The 12,990-nt window shown below is 42.0% G+C and overlaps 5 non-coding genes across 5 annotated transcripts; all 5 read right to left on the reverse strand.

Annotated features, from left to right (window-relative positions):
- Positions 1-1,022: 1,022 nt before the first annotated feature.
- On the reverse strand, positions 1,023-1,094 carry trnap-ugg (transfer RNA proline (anticodon UGG)). The gene has a single exon. It is a non-coding gene; the product is annotated as a tRNA-Pro (tRNA).
- Positions 1,095-8,072: 6,978 nt separating this feature from the next.
- Positions 8,073-8,144, reverse strand: trnap-ugg (transfer RNA proline (anticodon UGG)). Its single transcript has one exon. It is a non-coding gene; the product is annotated as a tRNA-Pro (tRNA).
- Positions 8,145-9,482: 1,338 nt separating this feature from the next.
- trnap-ugg (transfer RNA proline (anticodon UGG)) lies at positions 9,483-9,554 on the reverse strand. Its single transcript has one exon. It is a non-coding gene; the product is annotated as a tRNA-Pro (tRNA).
- A 1,338-nt stretch (positions 9,555-10,892) lies between these two features.
- On the reverse strand, positions 10,893-10,964 carry trnap-ugg (transfer RNA proline (anticodon UGG)). The gene has a single exon. It is a non-coding gene; the product is annotated as a tRNA-Pro (tRNA).
- Positions 10,965-12,302: 1,338 nt separating this feature from the next.
- On the reverse strand, positions 12,303-12,374 carry trnap-ugg (transfer RNA proline (anticodon UGG)). Its single transcript has one exon. It is a non-coding gene; the product is annotated as a tRNA-Pro (tRNA).
- Positions 12,375-12,990: the final 616 nt, after the last annotated feature.

The following is a 12,990-nucleotide window of genomic DNA, read 5'->3' on the forward strand; positions in this document are numbered from 1 at the left end:
AGCTCATTTATTTTGAGTCGATTGATGCATCAGTACGTGAATCAAAGTAAACGAACGTAAAAAATACCCATTCAAATCGATCAGTTTTCAACTAGAGAGATTGAAACGCGTCGTATCTGTCTCAAGCCTCCGTAACTGTTTATGTTACAACTCCACATCTGCAATAAATGGTGGTGGAGCTAGAGCGGTGTTTGTCAAACCATGAGACATACCAATAATCGGTATTCTCATAAAAACATCTGTAGCATCTGAACCGTTTGACCTACAACATCGTATGACCACTCCCTGGAAAGGGGAGACCCTCACGAACACGGTGGTGTTCTCAATTTGTCTCTACGTCCCCCACAAGTGTCAGGGGACTCGTCTGAAGTCGGAACCCTCTATGTGCAAACATCTGTTTGTAGAATCCAAAATCTTTGGGCTACAAACTAATGTGACCCCACTTGTCACAATGTTCTCCGTTTTGCCCTACGTTTTCCACAAGTGTCACGGGACTAATCTGAAGGTAACAGGTACTGATTAAAATGATAGATTTTTTAACCAGGGACCTCTCGCACCCTAAGCCATAATAGTACAACTATACCAACGATCCGTTTGGTCAAAGAATTTTCACTTTCCACAAAAATGACGGTCAGGATATGAATCGATGTCTCCATGTTGCTTAAGAGCTTCACATAGCATTGGTGGTATAGTGGTGAGCATAGCTGCCTTCCAAGCAGTTGACCAGGGTTCGATTCCCAGCCAATGCAGAGCATGAGATATTCACTGGGTTTAGGGGCTGGGTGTCATTTCAAGTGTATTACATTGGAATCAATGTCCTTGTTAGTGGAAGTCAGATTTGCTCTTAGTTTTTGCAGGTTTTCTAAATGAAGTGCGATATTGAGCCAACTAGTGAATATCACAATAGATACGCAGTCCATCGCCTAAACCATTCAGCCACCTCGTCCTGCGCCCAAGAGGTAGCTGTTTGCAACCAGCGGCCAGAGATCTGCCTGTCTGAGCTTGTTAAAAGATCTGCAAAAGGGCTCATCCGGGATTTGAACCCGGGACCTCTCGCACCCAAAGCGAGAATCATACCCCTAGACCAACAAGCCTTAGACAAGAATAAAATTGTTTTGCTTTCTGCGGCAATTACAATGAGGATATCAATTGTTCTTGTCCATGGTGCTTGGAAAGATTGAACCTCATGTGAGTGTTTGTGCTATACTTGTGAGCATAGCAGTCTTCCAAACTGTTGACCAGGCTTCAGTTCAAATCTTTTGTATTTCATCTGCTGTGTCTTTCACATTCTGTCTTCTTAAGCCGCGACAGCAAACTGATGATGAGTGTTGACAAATGAATATTGAGCAAAATGAAGTCAATTAATATTTTAAAAGAGAAAATGAAAAAATAAAACTTAAAAAAGAATGGAGCTCATTTATTTTGAGTCGATTGATGCATCAGTACGTGAATCAAAGTAAATGAACGTAAAAAATACCCATTCAAATCGATCAGTTTTCAACTAGAGAGATTGAAACGCGTCGTATCTGTCTCAAGCCTCCGTAACTGTTTATGTTACAACTCCACATCTGCAATAAATGGTGGTGGAGCTAGAGCGGTGTTTGTCAAACCATGAGACATACCAATAATCGGTATTCTCACAAAAACATCTGTAGCATCTGAACCGTTTGACCTACAACATCGTATGACCACTCCCTGGAAAGGGGAGACCCTCACGAACACGGTGGTGTTCTCAATTTGTCTCTACGTCCCCCACAAGTGTCAGGGGACTCGTCTGAAGTCGGAACCCTCTATGTGCAAACATCTGTTTGTAGAATCCAAAATCTTTGGGCTACAAACTAATGTGACCCCACTTGTCACAATGTTCTCCGTTTTGCCCTACGTTTTCCACAAGTGTCACGGGACTAATCTGAAGGTAACAGGTACTGATTAAAATGATAGATTTTTTAACCAGGGACCTCTCGCACCCTAAGCCATATAAGTACAACTATACCAACGATCCGTTTGGTCAAAGAATTTTCACTTTCCACAAAAATGACGGTCAGGATATGAATCGATGTCTCCATGTTGCTTAAGAGCTTCACATAGCATTGGTGGTATAGTGGTGAGCATAGCTGCCTTCCAAGCAGTTGACCAGGGTTCGATTCACAGCCAATGCAGAGCATGAGATATTCACTAGTTTCAGGGGCTGGGTGTCATTTCAAGTCTATTACATTGGAATCAATGTCCTTGTTCGTGGAAGTCAGATTTGCTCTTAGTTTTTGCAGGTTTTCTAAATGAAGTGCGATATTGAGCCAACTAGTGAATATCACAATAGATACGCAGTCCATCGCCTAAACCATTCAGCCACCTCGTCCTGCACCCAAGAGGTGGCTGTTTGCAACCAGTGGCCAGAGATCTGCCTGTCTGAGCTTGTTAAAAGATCTGCAAAAGGGCTCATCCGGGATTTGAACCCGGGACCTCTCGCACCCAAAGCGAGAATCATACCCCTAGACCAACGAGACTTAGACAAGAATAAAATTGTTTTGCTTTCTGTGGCAATTACAATGAGGATATCAATTGTTCTTGTCCATGGTGCTTGGAAAGATTGAACCTCATGTGAGTGTTTGTGCTATACTTGTGAGCATAGCAGTCTTCCAAACTGTTGACCAGGCTTCAGTTCAAATCTTTTGTATTTCATCTGCTGTGTCTTTCACATTCTGTCTTCTTAAGCCGCGACAGCAAACTGATGATGAGTGTTGACAAATGAATATTGAGCAAAATGAAGTCAATTAATATTTTAAAAGAGAAAATGAAAAAATAAAACTTAAAAAAGAATGGAGCTCATTTATTTTGAGTCGATTGATGCATCAGTACGTGAATCAAAGTAAACGAACGTAAAAAATACCCATTCAAATCGATCAGTTTTCAACTAGAGAGATTGAAACGCGTCGTATCTGTCTCAAGCCTCCGTAACTGTTTATGTTACAACTCCACATCTGCAATAAATGGTGGTGGAGCTAGAGCGGTGTTTGTCAAACCATGAGACATACCAATAATCGGTATTCTCACAAAAACATCTGTAGCATCTGAACCGTTTGACCTACAACATCGTATGACCACTCCCTGGAAAGGGGAGACCCTCACGAACACGGTGGTGTTCTCAATTTGTCTCTACGTCCCCCACAAGTGTCAGGGGACTCGTCTGAAGTCGGAACCCTCTATGTGCAAACATCTGTTTGTAGAATCCAAAATCTTTGGGCTACAAACTAATGTGACCCCACTTGTCACAATGTTCTCCGTTTTGCCCTACGTTTTCCACAAGTGTCACGGGACTAATCTGAAGGTAACAGGTACTGATTAAAATGATAGATTTTTTAACCAGGGACCTCTCGCACCCTAAGCCATAATAGTACAACTATACCAACGATCCGTTTGGTCAAAGAATTTTCACTTTCCACAAAAATGACGGTCAGGATATGAATCGATGTCTCCATGTTGCTTAAGAGCTTCACATAGCATTGGTGGTATAGTGGTGAGCATAGCTGCCTTCCAAGCAGTTGACCAGGGTTCGATTCACAGCCAATGCAGAGCATGAGATATTCACTAGTTTCAGGGGCTGGGTGTCATTTCAAGTCTATTACATTGGAATCAATGTCCTTGTTCGTGGAAGTCAGATTTGCTCTTAGTTTTTGCAGGTTTTCTAAATGAAGTGCGATATTGAGCCAACTAGTGAATATCACAATAGATACGCAGTCCATCGCCTAAACCATTCAGCCACCTCGTCCTGCACCCAAGAGGTGGCTGTTTGCAACCAGTGGCCAGAGATCTGCCTGTCTGAGCTTGTTAAAAGATCTGCAAAAGGGCTCATCCGGGATTTGAACCCGGGACCTCTCGCACCCAAAGCGAGAATCATACCCCTAGACCAACGAGACTTAGACAAGAATAAAATTGTTTTGCTTTCTGTGGCAATTACAATGAGGATATCAATTGTTCTTGTCCATGGTGCTTGGAAAGATTGAACCTCATGTGAGTGTTTGTGCTATACTTGTGAGCATAGCAGTCTTCCAAACTGTTGACCAGGCTTCAGTTCAAATCTTTTGTATTTCATCTGCTGTGTCTTTCACATTCTGTCTTCTTAAGCCGCGACAGCAAACTGATGATGAGTGTTGACAAATGAATATTGAGCAAAATGAAGTCAATTAATATTTTAAAAGAGAAAATGAAAAAATAAAACTTAAAAAAGAATGGAGCTCATTTATTTTGAGTCGATTGATGCATCAGTACGTGAATCAAAGTAAACGAACGTAAAAAATACCCATTCAAATCGATCAGTTTTCAACTAGAGAGATTGAAACGCGTCGTATCTGTCTCAAGCCTCCGTAACTGTTTATGTTACAACTCCACATCTGCAATAAATGGTGGTGGAGCTAGAGCGGTGTTTGTCAAACCATGAGACATACCAATAATCGGTATTCTCACAAAAACATCTGTAGCATCTGAACCGTTTGACCTACAACATCGTATGACCACTCCCTGGAAAGGGGAGACCCTCACGAACACGGTGGTGTTCTCAATTTGTCTCTACGTCCCCCACAAGTGTCAGGGGACTCGTCTGAAGTCGGAACCCTCTATGTGCAAACATCTGTTTGTAGAATCCAAAATCTTTGGGCTACAAACTAATGTGACCCCACTTGTCACAATGTTCTCCGTTTTGCCCTACGTTTTCCACAAGTGTCACGGGACTAATCTGAAGGTAACAGGTACTGATTAAAATGATAGATTTTTTAACCAGGGACCTCTCGCACCCTAAGCCATAATAGTACAACTATACCAACGATCCGTTTGGTCAAAGAATTTTCACTTTCCACAAAAATGACGGTCAGGATATGAATCGATGTCTCCATGTTGCTTAAGAGCTTCACATAGCATTGGTGGTATAGTGGTGAGCATAGCTGCCTTCCAAGCAGTTGACCAGGGTTCGATTCACAGCCAATGCAGAGCATGAGATATTCACTAGTTTCAGGGGCTGGGTGTCATTTCAAGTCTATTACATTGGAATCAATGTCCTTGTTCGTGGAAGTCAGATTTGCTCTTAGTTTTTGCAGGTTTTCTAAATGAAGTGCGATATTGAGCCAACTAGTGAATATCACAATAGATACGCAGTCCATCGCCTAAACCATTCAGCCACCTCGTCCTGCACCCAAGAGGTGGCTGTTTGCAACCAGTGGCCAGAGATCTGCCTGTCTGAGCTTGTTAAAAGATCTGCAAAAGGGCTCATCCGGGATTTGAACCCGGGACCTCTCGCACCCAAAGCGAGAATCATACCCCTAGACCAACGAGACTTAGACAAGAATAAAATTGTTTTGCTTTCTGTGGCAATTACAATGAGGATATCAATTGTTCTTGTCCATGGTGCTTGGAAAGATTGAACCTCATGTGAGTGTTTGTGCTATACTTGTGAGCATAGCAGTCTTCCAAACTGTTGACCAGGCTTCAGTTCAAATCTTTTGTATTTCATCTGCTGTGTCTTTCACATTCTGTCTTCTTAAGCCGCGACAGCAAACTGATGATGAGTGTTGACAAATGAATATTGAGCAAAATGAAGTCAATTAATATTTTAAAAGAGAAAATGAAAAAATAAAACTTAAAAAAGAATGGAGCTCATTTATTTTGAGTCGATTGATGCATCAGTACGTGAATCAAAGTAAACGAACGTAAAAAATACCCATTCAAATCGATCAGTTTTCAACTAGAGAGATTGAAACGCGTCGTATCTGTCTCAAGCCTCCGTAACTGTTTATGTTACAACTCCACATCTGCAATAAATGGTGGTGGAGCTAGAGCGGTGTTTGTCAAACCATGAGACATACCAATAATCGGTATTCTCACAAAAACATCTGTAGCATCTGAACCGTTTGACCTACAACATCGTATGACCACTCCCTGGAAAGGGGAGACCCTCACGAACACGGTGGTGTTCTCAATTTGTCTCTACGTCCCCCACAAGTGTCAGGGGACTCGTCTGAAGTCGGAACCCTCTATGTGCAAACATCTGTTTGTAGAATCCAAAATCTTTGGGCTACAAACTAATGTGACCCCACTTGTCACAATGTTCTCCGTTTTGCCCTACGTTTTCCACAAGTGTCACGGGACTAATCTGAAGGTAACAGGTACTGATTAAAATGATAGATTTTTTAACCAGGGACCTCTCGCACCCTAAGCCATAATAGTACAACTATACCAACGATCCGTTTGGTCAAAGAATTTTCACTTTCCACAAAAATGACGGTCAGGATATGAATCGATGTCTCCATGTTGCTTAAGAGCTTCACATAGCATTGGTGGTATAGTGGTGAGCATAGCTGCCTTCCAAGCAGTTGACCAGGGTTCGATTCACAGCCAATGCAGAGCATGAGATATTCACTAGTTTCAGGGGCTGGGTGTCATTTCAAGTCTATTACATTGGAATCAATGTCCTTGTTCGTGGAAGTCAGATTTGCTCTTAGTTTTTGCAGGTTTTCTAAATGAAGTGCGATATTGAGCCAACTAGTGAATATCACAATAGATACGCAGTCCATCGCCTAAACCATTCAGCCACCTCGTCCTGCACCCAAGAGGTGGCTGTTTGCAACCAGTGGCCAGAGATCTGCCTGTCTGAGCTTGTTAAAAGATCTGCAAAAGGGCTCATCCGGGATTTGAACCCGGGACCTCTCGCACCCAAAGCGAGAATCATACCCCTAGACCAACGAGACTTAGACAAGAATAAAATTGTTTTGCTTTCTGCGGCAATTACAATGAGGATATCAATTGTTCTTGTCCATGGTGCTTGGAAAGATTGAACCTCATGTGAGTGTTTGTGCTATACTTGTGAGCATAGCAGTCTTCCAAACTGTTGACCAGGCTTCAGTTCAAATCTTTTGTATTTCATCTGCTGTGTCTTTCACATTCTGTCTTCTTAAGCCGCGACAGCAAACTGATGATGAGTGTTGACAAATGAATATTGAGCAAAATGAAGTCAATTAATATTTTAAAAGAGAAAATGAAAAAATAAAACTTAAAAAAGAATGGAGCTCATTTATTTTGAGTCGATTGATGCATCAGTACGTGAATCAAAGTAAACGAACGTAAAAAATACCCATTCAAATCGATCAGTTTTCAACTAGAGAGATTGAAACGCGTCGTATCTGTCTCAAGCCTCCGTAACTGTTTATGTTACAACTCCACATCTGCAATAAATGGTGGTGGAGCTAGAGCGGTGTTTGTCAAACCATGAGACATACCAATAATCGGTATTCTCACAAAAACATCTGTAGCATCTGAACCGTTTGACCTACAACATCGTATGACCACTCCCTGGAAAGGGGAGACCCTCACGAACACGGTGGTGTTCTCAATTTGTCTCTACGTCCCCCACAAGTGTCAGGGGACTCGTCTGAAGTCGGAACCCTCTATGTGCAAACATCTGTTTGTAGAATCCAAAATCTTTGGGCTACAAACTAATGTGACCCCACTTGTCACAATGTTCTCCGTTTTGCCCTACGTTTTCCACAAGTGTCACGGGACTAATCTGAAGGTAACAGGTACTGATTAAAATGATAGATTTTTTAACCAGGGACCTCTCGCACCCTAAGCCATAATAGTACAACTATACCAACGATCCGTTTGGTCAAAGAATTTTCACTTTCCACAAAAATGACGGTCAGGATATGAATCGATGTCTCCATGTTGCTTAAGAGCTTCACATAGCATTGGTGGTATAGTGGTGAGCATAGCTGCCTTCCAAGCAGTTGACCAGGGTTCGATTCCCAGCCAATGCAGAGCATGAGATATTCACTGGGTTTAGGGGCTGGGTGTCATTTCAAGTGTATTACATTGGAATCAATGTCCTTGTTAGTGGAAGTCAGATTTGCTCTTAGTTTTTGCAGGTTTTCTAAATGAAGTGCAATATTGAGCCAACTAGTGAATATCACAATAGATACGCAGTCCATCGCCTAAACCATTCAGCCACCTCGTCCTGCGCCCAAGAGGTAGCTGTTTGCAACCAGCGGCCAGAGATCTGCCTGTCTGAGCTTGTTAAAAGATCTGCAAAAGGGCTCATCCGGGATTTGAACCCGGGACCTCTCGCACCCAAAGCGAGAATCATACCACTAGACCAACGAGACTTAGACAAGAATAAAATTGTTTTGCTTTCTGCGGCAATTACAATGAGGATATCAATTGTTCTTGTCCATGGTGCTTGGAAAGATTGAACCTCATGTGAGTGTTTGTGCTATACTTGTGAGCATAGCAGTCTTCCAAACTGTTGACCAGGCTTCAGTTCAAATCTTTTGTATTTCATCTGCTGTGTCTTTCACATTCTGTCTTCTTAAGCCGCGACAGCAAACTGATGATGAGTGTTGACAAATGAATATTGAGCAAAATGAAGTCAATTAATATTTTAAAAGAGAAAATGAAAAAATAAAACTTAAAAAAGAATGGAGCTCATTTATTTTGAGTCGATTGATGCATCAGTACGTGAATCAAAGTAAACGAACGTAAAAAATACCCATTCAAATCGATCAGTTTTCAACTAGAGAGATTGAAACGCGTCGTATCTGTCTCAAGCCTCCGTAACTGTTTATGTTACAACTCCACATCTGCAATAAATGGTGGTGGAGCTAGAGCGGTGTTTGTCAAACCATGAGACATACCAATAATCGGTATTCTCACAAAAACATCTGTAGCATCTGAACCGTTTGACCTACAACATCGTATGACCACTCCCTGGAAAGGGGAGACCCTCACGAACACGGTGGTGTTCTCAATTTGTCTCTACGTCCCCCACAAGTGTCAGGGGACTCGTCTGAAGTCGGAACCCTCTATGTGCAAACATCTGTTTGTAGAATCCAAAATCTTTGGGCTACAAACTAATGTGACCCCACTTGTCACAATGTTCTCCGTTTTGCCCTACGTTTTCCACAAGTGTCACGGGACTAATCTGAAGGTAACAGGTACTGATTAAAATGATAGATTTTTTAACCAGGGACCTCTCGCACCCTAAGCCATAATAGTACAACTATACCAACGATCCGTTTGGTCAAAGAATTTTCACTTTCCACAAAAATGACGGTCAGGATATGAATCGATGTCTCCATGTTGCTTAAGAGCTTCACATAGCATTGGTGGTATAGTGGTGAGCATAGCTGCCTTCCAAGCAGTTGACCAGGGTTCGATTCCCAGCCAATGCAGAGCATGAGATATTCACTGGGTTTAGGGGCTGGGTGTCATTTCAAGTGTATTACATTGGAATCAATGTCCTTGTTAGTGGAAGTCAGATTTGCTCTTAGTTTTTGCAGGTTTTCTAAATGAAGTGCAATATTGAGCCAACTAGTGAATATCACAATAGATACGCAGTCCATCGCCTAAACCATTCAGCCACCTCGTCCTGCGCCCAAGAGGTAGCTGTTTGCAACCAGCGGCCAGAGATCTGCCTGTCTGAGCTTGTTAAAAGATCTGCAAAAGGGCTCATCCGGGATTTGAACCCGGGACCTCTCGCACCCAAAGCGAGAATCATACCACTAGACCAACGAGACTTAGACAAGAATAAAATTGTTTTGCTTTCTGCGGCAATTACAATGAGGATATCAATTGTTCTTGTCCATGGTGCTTGGAAAGATTGAACCTCATGTGAGTGTTTGTGCTATACTTGTGAGCATAGCAGTCTTCCAAACTGTTGACCAGGCTTCAGTTCAAATCTTTTGTATTTCATCTGCTGTGTCTTTCACATTCTGTCTTCTTAAGCCGCGACAGCAAACTGATGATGAGTGTTGACAAATGAATATTGAGCAAAATGAAGTCAATTAATATTTTAAAAGAGAAAATGAAAAAATAAAACTTAAAAAAGAATGGAGCTCATTTATTTTGAGTCGATTGATGCATCAGTACGTGAATCAAAGTAAACGAACGTAAAAAATACCCATTCAAATCGATCAGTTTTCAACTAGAGAGATTGAAACGCGTCGTATCTGTCTCAAGCCTCCGTAACTGTTTATGTTACAACTCCACATCTGCAATAAATGGTGGTGGAGCTAGAGCGGTGTTTGTCAAACCATGAGACATACCAATAATCGGTATTCTCACAAAAACATCTGTAGCATCTGAACCGTTTGACCTACAACATCGTATGACCACTCCCTGGAAAGGGGAGACCCTCACGAACACGGTGGTGTTCTCAATTTGTCTCTACGTCCCCCACAAGTGTCAGGGGACTCGTCTGAAGTCGGAACCCTCTATGTGCAAACATCTGTTTGTAGAATCCAAAATCTTTGGGCTACAAACTAATGTGACCCCACTTGTCACAATGTTCTCCGTTTTGCCCTACGTTTTCCACAAGTGTCACGGGACTAATCTGAAGGTAACAGGTACTGATTAAAATGATAGATTTTTTAACCAGGGACCTCTCGCACCCTAAGCCATAATAGTACAACTATACCAACGATCCGTTTGGTCAAAGAATTTTCACTTTCCACAAAAATGACGGTCAGGATATGAATCGATGTCTCCATGTTGCTTAAGAGCTTCACATAGCATTGGTGGTATAGTGGTGAGCATAGCTGCCTTCCAAGCAGTTGACCAGGGTTCGATTCCCAGCCAATGCAGAGCATGAGATATTCACTGGGTTTAGGGGCTGGGTGTCATTTCAAGTGTATTACATTGGAATCAATGTCCTTGTTAGTGGAAGTCAGATTTGCTCTTAGTTTTTGCAGGTTTTCTAAATGAAGTGCGATATTGAGCCAACTAGTGAATATCACAATAGATACGCAGTCCATCGCCTAAACCATTCAGCCACCTCGTCCTGCGCCCAAGAGGTAGCTGTTTGCAACCAGCGGCCAGAGATCTGCCTGTCTGAGCTTGTTAAAAGATCTGCAAAAGGGCTCATCCGGGATTTGAACCCGGGACCTCTCGCACCCAAAGCGAGAATCATACCACTAGACCAACGAGACTTAGACAAGAATAAAATTGTTTTGCTTTCTGCGGCAATTACAATGAGGATATCAATTGTTCTTGTCCATGGTGCTTGGAAAGATTGAACCTCATGTGAGTGTTTGTGCTATACTTGTGAGCATAGCAGTCTTCCAAACTGTTGACCAGGCTTCAGTTCAAATCTTTTGTATTTCATCTGCTGTGTCTTTCACATTCTGTCTTCTTAAGCCGCGACAGCAAACTGATGATGAGTGTTGACAAATGAATATTGAGCAAAATGAAGTCAATTAATATTTTAAAAGAGAAAATGAAAAAATAAAACTTAAAAAAGAATGGAGCTCATTTATTTTGAGTCGATTGATGCATCAGTACGTGAATCAAAGTAAACGAACGTAAAAAATACCCATTCAAATCGATCAGTTTTCAACTAGAGAGATTGAAACGCGTCGTATCTGTCTCAAGCCTCCGTAACTGTTTATGTTACAACTCCACATCTGCAATAAATGGTGGTGGAGCTAGAGCGGTGTTTGTCAAACCATGAGACATACCAATAATCGGTATTCTCACAAAAACATCTGTAGCATCTGAACCGTTTGACCTACAACATCGTATGACCACTCCCTGGAAAGGGGAGACCCTCACGAACACGGTGGTGTTCTCAATTTGTCTCTACGTCCCCCACAAGTGTCAGGGGACTCGTCTGAAGTCGGAACCCTCTATGTGCAAACATCTGTTTGTAGAATCCAAAATCTTTGGGCTACAAACTAATGTGACCCCACTTGTCACAATGTTCTCCGTTTTGCCCTACGTTTTCCACAAGTGTCACGGGACTAATCTGAAGGTAACAGGTACTGATTAAAATGATAGATTTTTTAACCAGGGACCTCTCGCACCCTAAGCCATAATAGTACAACTATACCAACGATCCGTTTGGTCAAAGAATTTTCACTTTCCACAAAAATGACGGTCAGGATATGAATCGATGTCTCCATGTTGCTTAAGAGCTTCACATAGCATTGGTGGTATAGTGGTGAGCATAGCTGCCTTCCAAGCAGTTGACCAGGGTTCGATTCACAGCCAATGCAGAGCATGAGATATTCACTAGTTTCAGGGGCTGGGTGTCATTTCAAGTCTATTACATTGGAATCAATGTCCTTGTTAGTGGAAGTCAGATTTGCTCTTAGTTTTTGCAGGTTTTCTAAATGAAGTGCGATATTGAGCCAACTAGTGAATATCACAATAGATACGCAGTCCATCGCCTAAACCATTCAGCCACCTCGTCCTGCGCCCAAGAGGTAGCTGTTTGCAACCAGCGGACAGAGATCTGCCTGTCTGAGCTTGTTAAAAGATCTGCAAAAGGGCTCATCCGGGATTTGAACCCGGGACCTCTCGCACCCAAAGCGAGAATCATACCCCTAGACCAACAAGCCTTAGACAAGAATAAAATTGTTTTGCTTTCTGCGGCAATTACAATGAGGATATCAATTGTTCTTGTCCATGGTGCTTGGAAAGATTGAACCTCATGTGAGTGTTTGTGCTATACTTGTGAGCATAGCAGTCTTCCAAACTGTTGACCAGGCTTCAGTTCAAATCTTTTGTATTTCATCTGCTGTGTCTTTCACATTCTGTCTTCTTAAGCCGCGACAGCAAACTGATGATGAGTGTTGACAAATGAATATTGAGCAAAATGAAGTCAATTAATATTTTAAAAGAGAAAATGAAAAAATAAAACTTAAAAAAGAATGGAGCTCATTTATTTTGAGTCGATTGATGCATCAGTACGTGAATCAAAGTAAACGAACGTAAAAAATACCCATTCAAATCGATCAGTTTTCAACTAGAGAGATTGAAACGCGTCGTATCTGTCTCAAGCCTCCGTAACTGTTTATGTTACAACTCCACATCTGCAATAAATGGTGGTGGAGCTAGAGCGGTGTTTGTCAAACCATGAGACATACCAATAATCGGTATTCTCACAAAAACATCTGTAGCATCTGAACCGTTTGACCTACAACATCGTATGACCACTCCCTGGAAAGGGGAGAC

The sequence above is a fragment of the Salmo salar genome, unplaced genomic scaffold, assembly GCF_965601325.2.
Source record: "Salmo salar unplaced genomic scaffold, fSalSal1 ptg000588l, whole genome shotgun sequence".
Lineage (NCBI taxonomy): Eukaryota > Metazoa > Chordata > Actinopteri > Salmoniformes > Salmonidae > Salmo > Salmo salar.